The 6,972-nt window shown below is 45.5% G+C and overlaps 1 long non-coding RNA gene across 1 annotated transcript; it reads left to right on the top strand.

The window, feature by feature from the left end:
- The first annotated feature begins 2,975 nt into the window (after nucleotides 1-2,975).
- Nucleotides 2,976-5,228, top strand: LOC143809712 (uncharacterized). Its single transcript, XR_013222412.1, has 3 exons — nucleotides 2,976-3,231; nucleotides 3,865-4,015; nucleotides 4,984-5,228. It is a non-coding gene; the product is annotated as an uncharacterized LOC143809712 (long non-coding RNA).
- The last annotated feature ends 1,744 nt before the right edge of the window (nucleotides 5,229-6,972 follow it).

Raw genomic sequence — 6,972 nt, 5'->3', positions numbered from 1 at the left:
CTTATGGACAACCTCCACATATCCTTAGCCCCCATCTCCTCCCTCTCCTGTCCAGACTTAGCATTGTCACACTTCAATGTTACACTGAAGAATGCCCTAGATGAAGCAGCACCTTCTACACGCAGAAAGACCCAACACAGACAATGGCAGCCCAGGCACACTATGCAAACACGCTTTCTTCAGCGTTGCTCAAGGTGTGCAGAGTGGCAGTGGAGAAAATCCCTCTTAGCAGAAGACTTCATCCACTGTAAGTTCGTGCTCAAAACCTATAACTCTGCCCTTTCTCTGACCAAACAATCCTACTTCGCCACCCTCATCACCTCACTATCCAACAACCCAAAACAACTTTTTGAAACCTTAAACTCCCTCCTGAAACCTAAAGTACAGGCCCCCATCCCCAATCTCAGTGGTGAGGATCTGGCCACTTATTTCCTAGAAAAAATCAACCACATCCATCAGGATATCTCAGCCCAATCTCCTCAGTGCTTGGATCCCCTTCCCTGCCGCAACTCAAGATCATTAGAAATCTTTGAGCCTGTTTCAGAAGAAGAAGTTTCCAAGCTCCTCACTTCTGCTCGGGTAACAACCTGCAATAGTGACCCCATTCCTTCACCTCTCCTGCAGTCTCTGTCACCAGTGGTCACCACTCACCTGACTAAAATAATTAACCTCTCTACTTTTTCAGGTATCTTTCCCTCCTCATTTAAACATGCCATCATTTCCCCTTTATTTAAAAAGCCATCCCTGTTGTGATCCGCTTTTTGGGCTCCCCTAGTGGTGGCTGGTGGTACTGGAGACTTGTGTGTTCTTTTCTGCCTCAGCTCACCTGCTTCCATCAGTTTTGGGAGTTCCCTATTTAGCCTTGCTCTCCAGTCACTTCCTTGCCGGTCATCATTGTAACCTGAGTCTTTCAGTTGCTTGTTCCTGCTACCAGTCTGCTGTTCAGCTAAGTGGACTCTTGTCCTTTTTGTTTTGTATTTTTTGTCCAGTTTACAGTTTGTCATTTCCTGTTACTGGAAGCTCTTGTGGACTGAAATTGCCACTCCTGTGTCATGAGTTGACACAGGAGTCTTAAAGTAATTTCAGGATGGGTTTTTGAAAGGGTTTTTCAGCTGACCGTGAAGTCCTCTTTTGTATCCTTCCTCTATCTAGTAAGTGGACCTCGCTTTGCTAAATCTACCTTCATACTGTGTATGTCTTTTCCTCTGAACTCACTGTTAATATATGTGGGGGCTACTATCATCTTTGGGGAATTTCACTAGAGGTAAGCCAGGTCTGTTCCTTCCTCTTCCAGGCGTAGTTAGTTCTCCGGCTGGCGCATGGCATCTAGGCAGCCGTAGGAATGCTTCCTGGCTACTGTTAGTTGTGTGGTAGATTTAGGTCACGGTCAGCTTGAGTTTCCATCACCCGAGGGCTAGTCTGTTATTTTGTGTTTCTGATGTTCCCATGCCATTGGGGAATCATGACAGTATGACCGGACACTGTTAAAGTAATTGGCAGAAGAAAGGAGAGTAAAAGAAGTCTGTAGATTTTTTTTTTTTTTTTTCCTCACATGTTTGCTACTTAGTTGGCTCAGTTGTATTTCTGCTCTATTTACAGCCTTGCCTTTCTCTCCTTCTAATCCTTGAATGGCTCTGATCTCTCCGGTTTAAGGATGGACTCTCAGAGTTTGGCTGCAGGTTTAAATAATCTTGCTACGAAGGTTCAGAATTTACAAGATTATGTTATAGGTACCCCTATTTCTGAACCTAAGATTCCTACACCAGAGGTATTTTCCGGAGATAGATCTCGGTTTCAGAATTTCAAATGTAATTGTAAATTATTCCTTTCTCTCAGACCTCACTCCTCTGGAGATCCTGTTCAGCAGGTTAAGATTGTGATTTCTTTGCTGCGAGGTGACCCTCAAAATTGGGCATTTTCATTGACACCAGGGGATCCTGCGTTGCTCAATGTGGATGCGTTTTTTCTGGCTTTAGGGTTGCTGTATGAGGAACCTAATTTGGAGATTCAAGCTGAAAAAGCTTTAATGGCCCTATCTCAAGGGCAAGATGAAGCTGAGATATACTGCCAAAAATTTCGTAAATGGTCTGTGCTTACTCAGTGGAATGAGTGTGCCCTAGCGGCAATTTTCAGAGAAGGCCTTTCTGATGCCGTTAAGGATGTCATGGTGGGGTTTCCTACGCCCACAGGTCTGAATGAGTCCATCACAATGGCGATTCAGATTGATCGGCGTTTGCGGGAGCGCAAACCCGTGCACCATTTGGCGGTATCTTCTGAAGGGACGCCAGAGAAAATGCAATGTGACAGAATTCTGTCAAGAAGCGAGCGGCAGAATTATAGGCGCAAAAATGGCTTGTGCTTCTACTGTGGTGATTCCGCGCATGTTATATCAGCATGCTCTAAACGTACTAGGAGGGTTGACAAGTCTGTTTCTATTGGCACTTTACAGTCTAAATTTCTTCTGTCTGTAACTCTGATTTGTTCATTATCAGTTATTACCGTGGATGCCTATGTGGACTCTGGCGCCGCTCTGAGTCTCATGGATTGGTCCTTCGCCAGGCGCTGTGGGTTTGATTTGGAGCCTCTGGAAGTTCCTATACCTCTGAAGGGTATTGATTCTACACCTCTGGCTTGTAATAGACCACAGTTCTGGACGCAAGTGACTATGCGTATGACTCCAGACCATCAGGAGATGATTCGCTTCCTCGTGTTGCATAATTTACATGATGTGTTAGTGCTTGGATTACCATGGTTGCAATCTCATAACCCAGTACTGGACTGGAAAACTATGTCTGTGTTAAGCTGGGGATGTCGGGGGGCTCATGGGGACATACCTTTGGTTTCTATCTCGTCATCTATTCCCTCTGAGGTTCCGGCATTTTTGTCGGATTTTGGGGATATTTTTGAAGAGCCTAAAATTGGTTCTCTCCAGTAGCGTAGCTACCAGGGGGGCAGAGGGTGCGGTCGCCCCGGGCCCCTTGCTCTGAGGGGGCCCACTCAGAGTTACTGCCACTGTTAACTATGCAGGTGTACGCAGCACGCCGATGTAGTTCTCTCCACTGTAGTGTGGGGAGACATAATCTCCCTGCACTATCACTGTCCGTTCTATAGCACACGCCCCCATTGCACCCTGTGTGTCTGCAGGAGAGACCGCACGGACGTCACCACGCAGCAGTTGCTGCCTTGAGGCTTCTTCTTCCCGCCGGAGAGGAGCAAAGACAAGGTGGTGCTGTGAGTATTTAGAACTTGGGCTGCTTCGTGCAGGGGGATTGTGTCTGTGCAGTGAGGAGGGGGAAGGACGCTGCTGCCCTACAAGTCCTGGATTGTTTATTTTCTTGTATTTGTGGTCTTGTATCTGAGGCACAGTAGATTTATGGCGCTAGTCTACTTGAACTTTTAAACATATCAGGTGACTCTGCCAATGCAAATCAGCTGCCATAAATCTCATTATGCCTCAGATAGAGCCACTGACATAAATAGTAACTATCATGCACTGCCCTGATAGAAGTCACCCCAGCTGCAGGACAGCACAAACAAGAATGTGTCTTTCCCTGTATATATACACTGTATGTGCATATATATATATATATACATACATATGTAAAAATTTATAGTAGCAAAAAAATAAGGCAGCGCACCATTGACAAAATTAAAAAATAGTGTTTAGTAGCCCATTGGGGCTCAGCCACATGTCGGTTCTACTGAGAACCTTTATCCAGGAGAACCAAAATTCTGTTTTTTCATTTTTTTTGCTGCTGCATTGAAGATCGGTAAATGCCTGCAATGTTTGGGTTTGGCAGCTGATATTACACACTGTTTGCTAGTGCTGCTTTCAAATCTCCCTCTCTCTCTCTCTCTCTCCAGATACACACTCTGTGACTTGGTCCTGTAGCCGGGGAGAGGGTCCTATCATATCATATTGTAAATCCAGGGTGGCAAGCGTGAAAACCCAAATATATGGTATAACTTGGTATGGTATAAGAGCCAAATAGAAGAAAATACAAACAGCCAGTAGGTGCGTATAGATGATAACAAGACCCCTGAACATATACTCAGTCTGGCCAACTAGACCCCCCAAATGCAGAAAAGGAAATAAAAGAGAAGACCTACCAGGGGGTGCACTTTCTTCTTTACATGAGTAATATTTTACCTCCCTCTCTTCTAATTCCCTCTTTCTTTCTGGTCCCCTCTTTGGGGTCTTGCCCAGACAATAGTATTTCTTTTAGGGTTACCTGGGTACATTAAGGGAGCTATTCACATACGCTGGCCTCTATATACACCCACTGGCTGTTTCTGTTTTCTTCTATTTAGCCCTTTGTTATATATATCAGCACTGTGCAAGATGTAGTCCACAAACAGGGACCGACAGAGACCAGAATCAAAGGCATGGGTGCTACAGCGGGGGCCATTATACAGTGTTAGAGCTAATTTGGGGGTCATTATACAGCGGATGAGCTAATGCGGGAGCCAGTATACAGTGTGAGAGCTAATGCAGGGGTCAATATACAGTATGGGAGCTAATGTGGGGCCAGTATACAGCATGATAGCTATTTTTGGGAGCCATCATACAGTGTTAGAGCTAATTCGGAGGCCATTATACAGCATGGGAGCTAATGCGGAAGCCATTATACAGTACAGTTTAAAGGCTACTGTGGGGGCCATCATGCGGTATGGGGGCCTATATACAGTGTGGGTGTTACTGTGGGGTCTGTCATAAACTGGGGTGGTTTACATACAGTGTGGGAGCTACTGTGGGGGGACAAAAGAGACATTCTACTATGTAAAGGTCCCAATGGTGGCATTATTATGTGAGGCAGTATGAGGAGCATTGCTTTTGTATCACACAGCAGGTGCAATAGTAGGGACACATGTGACAGAAGTGGCTTAGTATTGGGTTGAGTACTTTGTGCAGGTTGGAGATAGATGGGTACTGGGCTGGAAATGTGTGAGAAGTCAAATGTGTCTTTGTTGTAATCTCTGCAGAGGAGTCCTGGCTGGAAGAAGTTGGCATGTCGGTCTGAGTAAGGTGTAAAAGTGAACGATTATCAAAAAGAACATCACCTGTAAGTTATTGTCTGTATTGTAAACTCTTGTATATTCTGCAACACTGGTATCTACAATTATGAGATCATCATATGACGGTATAATCAGTATTGTTTTTTGTGTAGAGATTTTTTTCAGTTACAGCACTGTAATGTGCTGAGGTTCTCCTATACCCACGAATAGAGTGCGCCACCTCAGTTGCAATTAGGGCTATTGGTTAGGGGCCCACTCAGATTTTTCGCCCCCCCTGAGCTGAACCCCTAGCTACGCCTCTGGTTCTCTCCCTCCCCACAGAGAGTGTGATTGCGCCATAGATCTGATTCCAGGCAGTAAATTTCCAAAGGGTCGTTTGTTTAACCTATCTGTACCTGAGCATGCTGCCATGCGAGAGTATGTTAAGGAGTCCCTGGAAAAGGGACATATTCGTCCTTCTTCATCACCTTTAGGAGCTGGGTTTTTCTTTGTCTCTAAAAAGGATGGCTCGCTGAGGCCTTGTATTGATTATCGACTCCTGAATAAAATTACTGTCAAATATCAGTATCCGTTGCCGCTGCTTACTGATTTGTTTGCTCGCATAAGGGGGGCTAAGTGGTTCTCCAAGATTGATCTCCGTGGGGCGTATAATTTGGTGCGAATTAAGCAAGGGGATGAGTGGAAAACCGCATTTAATACGCCTGAGGGCCACTTTGAGTATTTAATAATGCCTTTCGGCCTTTCTAATGCACCTTCAGTTTTTCAGTCCTTTATGCATGATATTTTCCGTGAATATCTGGATAAATTTATGATTGTGTATTTGGACGATATTTTGATTTTTTCTGAGGACTGGGAGTCTCATGTTCAGCAGGTCAGGAGGGTTTTTCAGGTCTTGCGGGAGAATTCTCTGTGTGTAAAGGGTTCTAAGTGTGTTTTTGGGGTTCAAAAGATTTCCTTTTTAGGGTACATTTTTTCCCTTTCTTCTGTTGAGATGGACTCTGTCAAGGTTCGGGCTATTTGTGACTGGACGCAGCCTACTTCTCTAAAGGGTCTTCAGAAGTTCTTGGGCTTTGCTAATTTTTATCGTCGATTTATAACTGGTTTTTCTGGTGTTGCTAAGCCTCTTACGGATTTGACTAAGAAGGGTGCTGATGTTGCCAATTGGTCCTCTGCCGCTGTGGAGGCCTTTCGGGAACTTAAGCGCCACTTTTCGTCTGCCCCTGTGTTGCGCCAGCCTGATGTCTCTCTCCCCTTTCAGGTTGAGGTCGATGCTTCCGAGATCGGAGCGGGGGCGGTTTTGTCGCAGAAAAGTTCCGATTGCTCAGTGATGAGACCTTGTGCGTTCTTTTCTCGAAAATTTTCTGCCGCCGAAAGAAATTATTATGTCGGTAATCGGGAGCTTTTGGCCATGAAGTGGGCATTTGAGGAGTGGCGTCATTGGCTTGAGGGTGCTAGACATCAGGTGGTGGTTTTGACTGATCACAAGAATCTGATTTATCTTGAGTCTGCCAGGCGCCTGAATCCTAGACAGGCGCGCTGGTCGTTGTTTTTCTCTCGGTTTAATTTTGTGGTCTCATATCTACCAGGTTCTAAGAATGTGAAGGCAGATGCCCTTTCTAGGAGTTTTGAGCCTGATTCCCCTGGTGATTCGGAACCTACAGGTATCCTTAAGGATGGGGTGATATTATCCGCTATTTCCCCAGATCTGCGACGTGCTTTGCAAGAGTTTCAGGCGGATAGACCTGATCGCTGCCCACCTGGTAGATTGTTTGTTCCTGATGATTGGACCAGTAGAGTCATCTCGGAGGTTCATTCTTCTACGCTGGCGGGTCATCCTGGAATTTTTGGTACCAGGGATTTGGTGGCTAGATCCTTCTGGTGGCCATCTCTGTCTCGAGATGTGCGTGTTTTTGTGCAGTCTTGTGATGTGTGTGCTCGGGCCAAGCCTTGTTGTTC

The sequence above is a fragment of the Ranitomeya variabilis genome, chromosome 2 (genome assembly GCF_051348905.1).
Source record: "Ranitomeya variabilis isolate aRanVar5 chromosome 2, aRanVar5.hap1, whole genome shotgun sequence".
Lineage (NCBI taxonomy): Eukaryota > Metazoa > Chordata > Amphibia > Anura > Dendrobatidae > Ranitomeya > Ranitomeya variabilis.
Note: the sequence above shows the minus strand (reverse complement) of the source record. Positions and strands in the feature narration are given on the sequence as shown.